Source organism: Pollicipes pollicipes, unplaced genomic scaffold, assembly GCF_011947565.3.
Source record: "Pollicipes pollicipes isolate AB1234 unplaced genomic scaffold, Ppol_2.1 Scaffold_4002;HRSCAF=4701_pilon_pilon_pilon, whole genome shotgun sequence".
In the NCBI taxonomy this organism is placed as follows: Eukaryota; Metazoa; Arthropoda; class Thecostraca; order Pollicipedomorpha; family Pollicipedidae; genus Pollicipes; species Pollicipes pollicipes.
In genome coordinates this window covers 4,653,336-4,668,073 of record NW_023596420.1, presented here as the reverse complement: position 1 = coordinate 4,668,073, position 14,738 = coordinate 4,653,336, and the positions used below count along the sequence as shown (strand labels likewise).

Here is a 14,738-nt window from a genome sequence, read left to right as displayed (position 1 = left end):
TCATGCCCTGCGACAGGTTTTCAACGGTTTGCCCCTTGTCCATGTTATTTCTACTACTTATCTTATATATATATATATATATATATGTATATGTATATGCACACATATGTATATATATGCATGTACATATAAATATATATATATATATATATATATATATATATATATATATATATATATATATATATATATATATATATATATATATCGTGTGTGTACTTCTAAAACGGATTCGTTCCAAATGTGTTGCTAGTCGCGTTATGTGTTGATTATGAAGGTGGCTGTCATTTCACGTTTTGTTACAGTCTCTGAACTGAAGATGTCATCAACGGTTAAGGTTACTGACCCGGACCTTTGTGATGATGCTTAAAGGTGTCATCAGAAGTCATTGACATGTTCATAACGACTGCGAGTGCCGTTTCTCGTGACATGAAAACTGACGCACACAGGTCACCATTGGAAACTATCGTATTTTTTCCGTCAGTCATATCTCTGGTGGTGTTGAACAACGCACATGCCCATTTTGATTGCGGAGATGGAGTTCTGCCGTCTTAAAGCCATCATTCATCCTGATAAGTCACGTTAATTAAATGGAAAGTGATATGGCAAGCCGGACTTCTATGACTTTGTCCGAATCTGGGCCACCAGCGGTAAATGGCGAGCTGGCCATTACGATTTTGTCCGAGTCTGGGCCACCAGCGGTAAACGGCGAGCTGGCCATTACGACTTTGTCCGAATCTGGGCCACCAGCGGTAAGCGGCGGCCTGACCATTACGACGCATATCGTTTCCCTTCGGATTGACAACTGACTTACAAAGGCCGCTGTTTCCGGCCAAGTACGAGTCCACTGAATCCGGACACCTATTGTTTTACTCAAACTGGTGCTACAAGTAGAGCTATGAATGTGCACTTATGACTGTGCGCTTAATTTCTGTCACCCGGAAAGGTTTTTAATGGAGAATCATCAAAATGTAATGGCATCGACCCCGATTATTCTGCTCAGGCTTGTTGGAAGCATTCGACCACGTCGTTTTCTGTCAGGATGAAAACGGACCATTAGAGATCATCGCAAGTTAATGACATCCACCAGGGGCCCTACGATCGTGCCCAGACTTGCATCACTAGAAGCACGAAATCAGCATGCTGATCACAAACTGGAACAAAGCTTTCAGAGATCACAAAATTTATGGGCCGTGGATTGCAGACCGCCCCCGTTTTTCAAACATGCCACGAGGGGTTTTCGACATCATGTGGGTTACGGTGGTGCATGACTTTCCTCGTCACATTGAAAAGTGTGACCTCAAGCGGACACCAGGACTCGACTTTGTCAGAAGTCACTATGATACTAAAATACACAAAATGCGCACCTTGGGGGGGGGGGAGGGGGAGCTAGAGTCTCGGGCGAGGTACTGGCAGAGCAGCAAGCCAAGATCTCTTTTGGTCGGGCTCTCACGCACTGCGTCCCCACGCAACCGAATGGAAATCAGGGCCTATCACGACACTTTTGGCGGGAGCGAAAGTGAGTTGTTTTTATTGTTACGTTTGAACGTGAGGAGTGGAACCGAACATCTAAGGACTCGAAAACCTGCCCCATGATGGCAATGGCCTGAGCAAGGAATCCTTACTCAAAAGGAAAAGTTGGACATCGTCAGTACGGGACCACGTGCTCCTGAGAGGTGTAAAGGAGTTAAGGAGAGGTGTAAGGAGAGAGTTGTCTGTTTCTTTATCTGAGTTCCAAGTATCACTGAGGATAAGTTTAAACGTATCAAACGTGATCGGTGTATAAGTCGCTGAACTGAAATCAGGGCATCTCTCCAGAAATACTAATAGGACAGAAGGCAGCCGCCGAAAGTAAGCGTCGAGGGGTTCAAGCATCAAGCACCAGCTGCCACCGACGTCACCCCACCGCCTCACGCCGCGGTCTCAAACCTTCATGTCAGCGAACTTGGAGCACGTCGTAAGCATGTGGCCATTGTACCGGTTTGTGTCGGGGTTCCCGCGTTGTTTGCAGAAGTTTATATAATTCTGAAACACTGATGGAAAGGCGTCTCTGGAACATTTTAAACATTGTGAGAGCAATGGGAGCGTTTCCCGAGCCCCTCCAGTGTCCTATTCAATGACGGTATGATACTGAAACATTCCTAAATTCTTGCAACGCAGAGGGTTTATTTGCGCAATGTTCTGGAACATTTTGAAACGATGTCAATCTCTGGAGGTTTTGTAACCTTGCAAGGTCGCTGGTGACTATCATCTTTCTATATTTTTGCGTTTTTTTATGACAGTGGTGTAACCTTTATTCAGCCTGGCAGGATTGCTAAGAATTTTCGCTCAGCATCGTACTACGCCTTTTGTATCTGAAGTCTCCACTTGTACCTGAAATTTGTGACGCACCTTAATGGCAAAATAAAATAGTTGGCTGTTTTGTCGGAGTTTGTCATTAATATATCTGTTAATCTTCCGTTAATAACATTACACTTAATGTTAATGTGGCCAAATTTATTATTAGTATAATACCAGATGCAACTTATATCCGGTGTTTTCAATTAAAGCGCATTTAGTTCTCAAGCGGCAGGTATGGTTGCATCCTCGGAGATCACTTTCTGACCCAATCCACAATAACTGACCACAGTAGACAAAGGTAGTATTCTCATGGCATCATTGTTACCCATTTTGAAAATGTATATAAGTCTCCTGACTGCCTGCAGGAATTGGCTTCTACGAATTGATGAGACTCGTTGAAAGCGATGTCCCTGTATTGGCTTGCTGGTGGTCTTCAGCTCCAGCCGAAGTAGCGGCCAAAATTGTCCAAAGAAGTTAGGATCTGACGGCTGTTCCAATCGATGGACACCATTTTCATGGCTGCGATCGGCCAGATCTCGTTGTTATTGCAGCGCGGGCTGCCCCGATCGATGGACACCATTTTCATGGCTACGATCGGCCAGATCTCGTTCTCATTGCAGCGCGGGCTGTTCCGATCGATGGACACCATTTTCCTGGCTGCAATCGGCCAGATCTCGTTATTGCAGCGCACAGGCAGCCCAAATCGCTGAGAGTTGGGTGCAGTTAGGCAAACGATGCAATCACACATGCTGCTACACAGAATCTAATCCTCCACGTTTCACCATCATCACTGTAGGTGGTTGTCCTAGACATTAATGCATGCATGGGTTTCAGTCTGAAAGACGATTGAAATTTGTGCTTTATTTTACGGGAAGTGCTGAAGTAAATTGTGTATAAGGTTTGAAAAGTTAAAGAGTGGGGCTTGAAAGGGTTGGGGCAAAATAGAGACAAAGCATTAAACGTTTCGGATCAGTACCCGCAGATACAGTAATCATATTTCTGTGCCGTTAAGACGTGCGTTGAATGGAAAATTGTTCGTCCTCTTTATGTGCGGCGAATATTTCCGAATTTTGAGCGTTATGAGAAGTATAGAGGAGAAACGTCTGTGCCAATTAGATGTGCTACAACTCTTTTGAACTCACTGTGATATCGTTGCGCGGAGTCGTGCGATAATTTGTTCCATATGCGGTTGATATTCGGTATGGACGATCTTAGGAAAGATCTTCCATACCGAACAAGGTTGCGATATGTAGCGCAGCAAATTCAGGCCATGGTTGTTGACAAAGGCAAGTTTAGAGAACCTTTCATGCGGATGCGACAACGGGGTTTTAGACAGAGTGGCGCTACTTTGGGATGGTTTCTGAGATAACTAGACAAGTGAGGCGATGCTTGCGACCAAATCTACTGATCCTGCTGCTCAGTTTCTGAAGTTAGGCTCGAACCACACACCTAACGATAGTGAGACAAACGATGTTTCAAATGAGCCAGGTCTCCCCGCCACATTTGCCAATTAACAAGCGAGCCATGATAGGCCAGGTCACGTTTTAAATGTGCTCTTAGTCCAGTTTTTAAACGTTACGTTCAATCTTGCAGCGCATGTTCTGTTCAATCCGTAAAAATGACTGGCGCATTGGATGGTGCTGGTGATTTTTGTCTCCGACAATATCCTACTTTTGGAATTTGCTTTCAAAGTAAATCAATGCCGTGGTGTTGTTGAAGACGATGGTTTCCACTGTTAACGTGTGGAATAACTTACCGTGAATATATCTCTTGCGCGAAGGCACAGTGATGCCAGTGGTAGGGCAGAAAGATATTGCAGTTATTTGAATGGAAAAGTATTCCATACGCTGGTTGGATAATATTCATGTGATGAAACGGGCTCAAGCACTGCACTAATCGTGTTCTAAGTTCCGCTACGGTTTCGGTATGACCCGAAACGACATGCTCAATCATCATCACCACGTCCTGCACTACTACTGATCTAGATTTGGGCCAAATCGTAGGGCTCTGGGCCATCGACAAATGTAAACATGCACCTGCGCAGGCACACATAGAATGTTTGCCCGCCATTTGCCATGTTTGTCATAGAAATAGAATGTTACACCTTGTTTGGCCTTACTGCCATGCGGAGTACCGGCAATGTTTGACTTAGTGTAGGGGCTGAGCCGCACGTATGGGAGACCATTGGTACGGGTTCGGTTCCCCGCACCGCCCGCCCCTCGTGCCAGAATGAGAGAGGGGCCACGCCATATAGTCCCAACAACCGAATGTGACGCATAACCCAACCACGTTGGCATGCGGCCAGAACTTTTGAAGTCGGCCAAAAACCATCTGCGTGATCAAACTGAGCAGCTTTACGAGAGACATGACTTTAAGCAAGGTCATGGGGACCAAGCAGCTCTTCATTGACCTTGAAAGATCTGGATAGACCTGTGGTAAGGTTTTGCGTGAGGGAAAACGGCGACACCATCGTAATCACCATGTTGAACAGCAATTATCACATGTTTGAGCAACATCTTGAGGTTCCGGTTTTCTGTGTCCTGGGAGTTAGACGACGCTCTGCAAGCTGCAGTTCGTAAAGTGGGTGAAAGTGGGATCAACGCACACCACGATTCTCATCATGTTGAACACTTTTAGTGCCAGACGTTTGAGCGAGATTGAACGTGACCCCTGTTCGAAAGTGAATATTAGGGACGATTGTGGAGCTGACAGACGTTTTAGGTCGACGGTGTTTTACCAAGGGATTTGTGCGATGCTTTGAAGACCTCTGTACCTGTGCTGTGATTTGCTTTGAAGTAACGTCATACCTGTATGACTGAGTGTACATGGGCCTATGCTTTGTGGCGCAGTTCTGTTTTGGGATAAAGTATGTCAGCTAAGTTTGTGTTCTGGTCTCGTTTCAGGTTGATCAGCGCCGCCATTTGCACGTTGATGGTGACGATCATCTACTTGGGTTTGGAAACCTTTTACTACAAAACAGCATACTGTGGATTCACAACTTTGTTTCCGATCATTATATCAGGTAAAGCGATGGTGCCATTTGCTAATAGGAATCATATCGCGTTTAAATACTTGACGGGAGTAAGGAAAATGACGTTAGTACTGCTAATGTAATATTTCTTGATATGATAAGGATTTGTTTCGATAAAAATGTGTTAATACCTTGTCCGTAATGTCCGTTGTACTGCGTTTTTGAATCGAGTAATGTGAGAGGTGTTATACCACAGAATCAACACCGACATCGCGGCGAAAAGGTACAAATGTAATTTTATTGGCCTTGATCGCCGCATGACCAATGGAACAGCGTTATTTTAGCGGCGTTTTATGGCGTCATGGATGCCTGGGCGACCTTGAAATAGTCGACAAGGAAGTAATCGTCACATCTGGGTGGGTGGGAAGCTCAGAAACTGGAGGTTTTGGTCTTTAGAATGGTGAACTACACGAATTATCTTCAACATGGTTGTTCAGCTTAACACCCCATGTCAAAGTGAGGCACCCCTTTAAGGTTCGAGTACTCCGTAAATTACGACAAGAATAAGTTAACGTTCCGTTATTGCCGTCACTGGCCTCGGAAATCGTCTGGCCCATACTTGGCGGGCGATCATTGATCAATTCAATGTTAAACGTTTCACTTCACCGTGGCCTCATGATCGCTCCACCGCTAAGGAGTTGAATCACGGTCAATAACCTGTCTCTACGAGGTCACACTCGATCCAGAAACCGAACAGTCCGTCCAGGGTTTTCGCAACCCACTGCGTACGTTGATTTCCACATAGTCCTGTTATTTCGGTACCCTGCCGCCGCCCCGGCCCGTTCACATTGACACACAAGCCAAGGTCGCCTGCCGCCCGACATACATGTCCGTCAAGTTAGCGCCATATTTGTATTTGAATTCAGTGTCTAGTTCAGGTTTCCATTAGATTTCTCACATGGTCAAATTCACGGAGTTATCCACGAATCTGCAATCCTCTTTTCATCGTCTCTTTGTTTGACCTCTACAGGTCGACAAAAGATCAAAACCTTGCTAACCTGGCATTTTTCTAAGCATTTCAAGTTCATGTGTCATTCATTCACATGTTTCATTTATTCATTTAATAAATTTCATTTATCTAGGAAATCCAGCAAAGTGGGTATCATTTGCCCCATATGATGCCGACTTTCGTCAAATCTGCAGAAACTCTCAAGGTCAATGTTGCATACCCGAACAGTTCTTCACTTATGAAGTAACTGCAACAAAAGGGTGTCATATCGTTGCTCGTGATGTCCGCTTTCGTCATACTTGTAAAACTATCACAAAAAACGTGGTGTCCCAGCATTTATTCGTTTACCAAAATGATGCGACAGAGGGAATAATTATAATGCTCGTAATGTCTGCTTTTGTAACAGCCGCAAAGACTAGCTTTCAAGGTCAACTGTCAAGATCACACAAATCGTGGTACCTTGTCATTTATTTGTGTACCAAAGAAATGCAAAAACAAATGTCGTCATCTTAATGCTCAAGATGTCCGCCATCGTCACATCTGCCAACTACAAATTTCAAGGTCCAATTTTTAGGTCGTAATTCGCGGTACCGTAGTAATTGTTCGCAACCCAAGAAATACGACAAATGGAGGGTCATACTGATGCTCGGGATGTTTACTTTCGCCATACACAGAAAAAGGAGCGTTCAAGGTAACATAAAACACGGTACACTGCTCTTTTTTTTGTCTATTCAAGAGATACAACGAAAAAAGTCTTCATGTTACTCATGGGGATATCGATATCGAAAATATCGAACCCCGTACCTCTGGTTTCCCACTGCGCGTCTGGGAAACCAGAGGTACTGGGTTCGATTCCCCGCGGTATCCGCCCTTCCTGCCAGGGTGAGAGGCAGGCGACGCCATATAGCCTCAGCAGCTGAGTGCGTCATAAAGCCCCAATGACACACACACACACAAGATCACAAAGGAGTGTCCAGGCATTTATTCATTTACCAAGCAAGCACAGCAACTTGGGTAACATAGCAATGGTAGTAGTATTCACTTTTCCACCTAAGGACTTTCAACGTCAAAGTCAAGGTCACACCAAATGCGTTTCCCTAGCATGCATTGGTTTACCACAGAACTACAACATAAGTATCGTAGCGATGCTCATCATGTCCACTTACATCACGTCTAGAAAACGTAACTCAAGATCAAAGGTCAATGTCACAGAAACGCGGTGCTTTGGCATTTATTCGTTGACGGAAGAAATACAACAGAATGGGTCCTGATCAGAAGTGATCCTCATTATGTCTGTTTTCGTCACACATGAAAAACTACCTTCGAGGTCAAAATGTGAGGTCCCGGAAAACACTGTACCCTGGCATTTAGTCGTATGGCAGACAAATTAACAACTCAGTACCATCGTGATGCTCGTGATGTCCACTTTTTTACTCCGAGAAAAATAAGTTAAATGCCAGAGGTCAAGGCAACGCAGAACGCTGTACCATGGCATTCCTTTTTCTAAGAAATGCAACTAAATCGTGTCGTACTAATGCTCGTGATGTGTGCCTTCGCCTGCTTGTTCGCCTTTGCTTCAGTTGCTTTTTTAGCGTAAAAGTTTCAGAGTGCCCCTCCTATGTGACCTTGATCTTTGACCTTGAGATGAAATTTTTGAAGGTGGGACGACAGATATGGCGAGAAGCAAGATAATGTCCGTCAAGTTAGCATCTTATTCGTATTTGAATTCAACGTTGAGTTCGTGTTTCCACAAAATTTACCCCATAGTCAAACTAATTCAGTTATTCACAATCCCGCAACGTTTGTTTTCCATAAGTCACCTATTTTGACCTCCGCTGGTGATTAAAAGGTCAAAACTAGGTTGTCTTAATATGCCTTAGGTTATTCAAACAAATCCAAGAAAATGGGTATCATGTTGATCCTTGTAATGTCGACTTTCGTCATATCTACAGAAATTCATTGTCAAGAAATCGATCTAGGTCTAGATCGGTCTGGTCTAGAAATCCGTCTGAAGGATTTCTTGATATCAGGGGCCGAAATCCTTGTCAAAGATTTCAATCGAAATTCGACGCATGAAAATGAAGTGAACGAGACGACTATGGTATGATAAATTATGCAGGTTGGGCTCATGGTATATATGGTTCATGATATTGTGAATAGGTTTGTGGTTTTGTCGGCACGAGCATGTGCACATCACCAAAAGACAACTGTGCTGTCCTCAGCGGTGACGCTCGCATGGATAGCGTGCGCTCCACGCTACTTGAAGACGCGCGAGATCGACGAAGAGGAGCTGATGAAAGTGATGCTGCCGCGCAGGAAAAAGTGGAACAAGAAACGAGACTGATCTGCCCCGAGCCTCATGCAGCGCCAGCATCAATGGGCGCACCGGCCACTGTCGTTTGCTTGCCATCGCTAGTCTCCGGTGTCACGCTCTTAGCACCCAATGCGTGTTCGTCGATTTTAGTGAACATCCTTTTCGTCCGTGCGTGTTTTGTTTGACTTGTCGAACAGCTCCTTTTTGATGGTTGCCGGTATCGCTACAAGACGCCGTTTGCGGCGTGGGACGAGAGAGTGAACGGGAACGTGTGGTGCTATGCACTTAGTATGAAAATGTAACGGAACGGGGCTCGTGCGTTTTGGAACCAGAGCAAATGAAAAACACCTTAATGCTTCGCAATGTTCTTTTGTCTTGCGGTTAGCGACCAGAGATCAGCTGGTCAGATTCGCTTATGTTGTACGTTCGCGCTCGAAATTGCAAAAAGTGTTGTTAATGCCCTCGACTTGATAACCGTTGTTCAAAACACGGAGTGGTAAGGGGAACTGATGATGCGCCCTCTCCTGCCGTTTCCAGACTTCTGAGATAGAGCCTGGCCTAAAAACAGCAGCTGATTGATCTCAGCGGGATCGCACTATTGCTAGTCAGTTTAATGTTGCTAGGGCAATAACCGACTCCGCTAGGTCGGGTCAAATGTATAATTTCCTTGAAAGTCGAACCTCTTCAGGTTAACATGCCCATATGTACGAGACCATGCCTCGCAACGACACGAAACTTAGACAGACGTGCTCCCTGTATATACCTTCGTACATTTTCATGCGGTCAGGTTTATTTTTGACATTCACTTGCGATGCAGGGTTCCGTTTAAATAGCCAGTGCAGGCCTACCGCGCGCATTCCGCGGAATGGCCTGTTGCCGCCGGGTGCGGACGCCGACCGTGGATCGCCGTGCAGTGTTCTTAAAGAATCGTGGCACCTCAGAAACCAGATGTGCTAGGGTGACGTTTTTTGTGTCAAAAGAAGCCCGGTGGGTGCCCCAGAGACTTTCCGAAAATTGGGGGCGCGATGCACATGACGAAGACGTAACCTCAGAAAATCATGCGGGTCGTATCGCCCCCATCGCCCTCCTATCAGGGGCGTGAGCCGGAGGAAGTGTTCCACATTTGTGTGGGCTTTTGAAACTTAAATGGCCATTTTGGAGACTCATTCGGTGCAGTTCACAGCACCGGCCCTTCTTCAAGGGCTAAAGCCTTCTAGTTTTCTGAGCTACGCGCCTGGGAAATGTGCAGGCTATTTCGTGCAGACTATAACAATGTAACTCAAGCACCTATAACTCCATAACAACGTCATTTCAAATCATGGCATACCATTGGCCATGCGACGATCAAGGCCAAAAAAATCGTGAGTTGATGTCTAGAGTAGTTTTGCCACTTAAGAGTAGATCATTACTTAGAACTAAGCTTTTTTGATATGTGATGCTCGCTTCAGTATCTTTAAATGTGGAACACTCAACTTTGTTTAATTTTCACAATTTGTAGTGCCGTTACACACTTTCGCAACCAACGTTGGCCTCTTTTCTTTGGCTTTCCTTGGCTGTACTGGCGTCGCTCTGGGCCAGGCAACGTTGAGCTCGCCTGAAGTCTTGCAAACGCTACATTGTTCTGTACCATGCTTGATTTCCCCCTGTATCGCCTGCTTACATGAGCGGCCTGAGGGGCGCACGTGGCTGGTTGCATGCGTGGACCCACGCCAGGAAATAGGTTGTACGCTCTGTCTCTCGTCAAGCGGTGATGATAGTGTCGTAGCGACCCTTGTGGAAATCGCAACCGTTTTTTACGTGTTCATCGTTTTTCGCCGGTGACAATTTCTTTCGTAAATCGATGTCAAATTGTTATCCACCTAAATTTGGTGGGTAAATGCTGCCCACGGTTGCTACAGCTTTACAGCCAGCAAGCATGTTGCTTGCAACATCTTGAATTGGTAAGGTCGTAATTTGAAGGAACTATGTCGTTTGTCGTGGAGCACTTCCTGATCCCCTAAACGTTGTTGCAAAGGCATAAGCGCTATAATGCATGCTTGTCGGAAGTGGGCCACTGAAGCCGTTTTTTCCAGCTAGATGACATTACAGCAAGGCACAGGCTCAGGTCTTGCTCCTATAAGGTGTAATCCGTGTTTGCATAGCCGTGTGATGATGCACTAACGGTTATCGCGATTTGGTTATGATCGATGCAGACGTCTTTTTTCGGTTGCACGGTTATCCTGAATGACATGTCCATTGTCAGTGAGATCAATTCGTGCTATTGTGTGCATTGCCATGTAGCCATTGGGCGGCGTTTTTATTCCGTGTATTGGTATCATTCATATTGTTTTTGTGGGTGTGACCTTACTTTTGCGCCGCTTACCCTTCGCGTTTTTTGTTGTAGGATTTTGATCATTTTCCCTTGTAGTAACACTCGTTTGTTTTGGTCTTTATTGTGGTTTTGTATCCAAGAGCAGCACTGAACAAGCGCCAACGCCGGTGGATTCCTCTGCGAATTGCTGGTGAAATGTGATGGATCCGCCCAGTCCAGTGTGCCTTAGGTAGTGTGACGTTCTATGAGGCGACCAGAACGTCACGTGCATTTGTATTGTATCTTTATGCATGTGGACTTTTTCGGAAGTTTCGGTACGGTTTGTTTTCAATCATGTTTCTTGAACCTGTTTTGAACATTGGTTTAGTTTTGTGACATCTGCACCATTCAAAAATCCTGGTTGGAAAGGATGTCTCCAGCCGTCTCTGCAGCTCAGTCTGTCGAGCGTTGTACACTGATCACTGTGTAGTAGACACGCTGGTTTGGACCTCCGAAATCGTGTTTGTGGTAGTCTTTCAACGGTCAGCTGAAATGGCGACTAGTCAAGAGAGGTAGGCTGAAGCGGGTAGCCGTCCCATGGCATCGATATGTTTTCGTTATACGTGCCCGTGTGGCCGGTTGAATGCAAACGCGTTTCCGATGGAGTTTTTGAGTCAATTTGACCCTCATGCGATGCAGAACCGAGGAAAATAATACACCAATTTCACAACGTATGTAGGGATCTGCGTAAATTCATTTGTGTCCGACTTGCGGATCTCTAGGCTGTAACCTTCAGGTCTTAGAAGGTAAAACGAGGGCAAACGCCGTATCCCATAACATGATCAGAACGCACAAATCCGCCTGCTAGGAGGAAGATCGACAACGAGATGGAGCCCGCCACACTCGTGTTAACCGCTTTATACCAGCACCCGCGCTAACGCAAACAGTATCCCCACCAGACCCTATTCTGGCTTCAGCACTGGCCGGCACAGACACCGGAGCAGGGGGCACCGGATCTTCGTTACGCGGGTCTGAGCTCACCGCAGCAGATTTCTTACTGCTTGCGTGCTAGCTAAACTTGTGATGATCTTGCTCCTGCCAGTGTTTCTCGCGAATCAGAGAAAGATATCTTGTCAGTCCGCGGCTTCTGTTTTCCAGTAACTCGCACTCACATCACAATGTATAAGTGCCCAACCAACAGCAACCTTGCGTCTTCAGGCCCAGAGAGCGCGCGAGCATGCATGGAAGCGAACGGTTCAAGTCCTAGTCACATTTTATGGAAATTATGTGATAATGAATAACTGAGAAGCGAGTACGACGTCGTGCGATGGTCGGCTGATCCAATCACAGAGCGTGGTATCATCGCCTTGCGATCACAAAACTATCTGAAGTAACATGATTGGTGAGGCCCTGAGGGCATAGTCGTAAAAGGAAGCAGTGAATCGCGTCACGGATTCTATGCATGGTTTGTGTTCCGACGGAACAGATGACATGTGGTGAATGAGGTCTTTCCTTAGAATTATTGAGAGTCTGCTGCCGTGAGATGCAGCTGCTATATCACAGCACGAGTTCCTTTAAACGCTCGTCGTTCTCGTTGGTTAATGTAAACATATCGGTGCGAGATGTAACACGCTGAGAGTTACGCAGTTGATGCACATCCGTGCAGGTTGCATTATACACTACAGAGTATTATTTAATTCTAGTACATCTTCAAAAAACATCATTAATGTGTACAACTTGCCCTATATAGTTCGCGATGAAACCATAGCAGACGATGACGCTTGCGCTTGATACCAGCCTGCGGTGAGCCCAGACCAATTGACACCGGGGAGTCATTTGGTTGGCGTATTAATGCAAAACGTTAAAAAGCTAAAGTTCTTGTTCAATGTGCGGTAAGACGACATGAAAAGCACTAGCATGGAAATCAACGCACTAACGCTAATGGGACATGATTTCAAAGACATTTACTTAAAATGTACTTGTTGCATCGAGCAGTCAGTTGTAAAAATTGGATATTCTTTTCATCGCAGGCTTGTAACCGCGACTGGTTTAGTACAGACGAAGTGTAAGTGCACAGTCTGAGTCTCAGGGCTCCGTCCTAGCACAGGCCTGCTAATGACCAGAGTCTAGCCGGGTTTACGCGGTGCGCGACGGGCCGGTGAGGGACGCTGGCGCGGCACGGCGGCCGCAACCGGGGCCGAAACTCACTGGGCAGAAAACCGCGTTTCGGACGTATGTAACGCTGACAGGCTGGGGTGCTGGCAGAAGTCACGTAGCCTTGGTGAAGGCTGGCGAGCTCCACATGCAAGGTTACTAGCTATTGTCCCAGGACGTGGAGCACTACATCTCACTGTTTCGTCAATGTCTGATGTAGTTACATTGCCAATTTGAATCAGAAGAATTTGTGCTTCGTTTAACCTACGCTACGGACTTTGTTTTTATTTTGTTGAACTACACGAATGTGTCGTTTGCTTCCAAGTGCAAACGTGTTTTTTATTTACTGGGACTTGTGTGTCCCATTCATCAAAGTAGTGGTTAAAATATGCACGATGTAAGAATGGGATAGTCGATTGGGCTATGGAGAGGCAAAGGATGGGAAGGACGAACATTTGAACCTACATTGTGTGTGACGAACAGTACTTAATGACTAGTGCAAGTTGTTGCTGACTGCGCACAGGCAGCAGCCGAACATCGGCTGACATTAAAATACTCCTGCTCACAGTCTGAGTTTGGTTGGTGTGGTGGTGGTGAGAGATTACCGCTTCACATGTGCGGCGGATAAGTATAAGCGAATGTTAAAATGTCTCTGCTCACGGACAGGGTGGAAATGGTGGCAACATATGATAGGATAAAACGCTATCCTATTCATGAGCATTTTTGCCAAGATGTTCAAAGTATGTTTCGCTTGCACATGAATTTACAATGCTAAAAATATTTATTTTTGCCTTTCTAGCATTTGTGCCGCGATTTTGTTCTGTGTTGGCAGCCTGTCTGCTATCCAAAAGCAAGAAGGCTAAAGTGTTATGTTAACTAATGGCTCTTAGGCCTTCTTGCCTTTAGACGGTAGATGTGCTTAAACAAAGCTGCATTATTTTCCTTCTTACTGACAACTTTTGATGCATTATATGTCTGAATTATATGGGTTAATTACGCGCCTGCAACGACAATTGTCTACGTTTGGTATTCACGGACTTTGCGCCACGGCAAGAGACCTTCACTTATTTGGTAGCTTTGCAGCAGATTTTCTCTACGAGTGGCGTTTTTTATTTACAGGATTATCCGCACGTCCACAATGACCGCTGGATGGCAGCGCGGTCTGGGCGCGATCCGTGGCCTTGAACTAGCCTAAGCAGCAAGTGCGGCCGGTCACCGGGACGCCCGGTGCTACCTGTTCGCCGGCCGCAGGGACGCAGCCAATGGCAGAGCCAAAGGAGCCTTCCCTGCCCCGGGCCATGGGGCGTACATTAGATAATGGATAGCAGGCTGGTCCAAACCTCGGAGGATTATGGTCTAAGCTTTCAGGATTTAGGCGTGTCTTCCCCCGGGGAAATTTAGGCCACGTGCCTGGTCTGTCGTCACAAACTGACGTAACGACGGAGGCCTTCGGGTCGCCTGCTTAGTACCTGGATTATGTGGCGCCATTCTGTTTGATAACGACCCTGTAGCTTTACGCCAAACGACCGGCGCCCAAGTAAATAAGTGACGCTAAACCCAGTCAGAGACGCCTCAAACCCAGACGAAAGAAACCCCCAGCCCACACGAATGGACCCCTACGCCCGGGCCTCCTTCCCAATCCTTCGTAAAGTCATGCCCC

The 14,738-nt window shown here is 46.0% G+C and overlaps 1 long non-coding RNA gene across 1 annotated transcript; it reads left to right on the top strand.

The window, feature by feature from the left end:
- Positions 1 to 5,249: 5,249 nt before the first annotated feature.
- On the top strand, positions 5,250 to 8,997 carry LOC119093967 (uncharacterized). Its single transcript, XR_005093726.1, has 2 exons — positions 5,250 to 5,362; positions 8,543 to 8,997. It is a non-coding gene; the product is annotated as an uncharacterized LOC119093967 (long non-coding RNA).
- Positions 8,998 to 14,738: the final 5,741 nt, after the last annotated feature.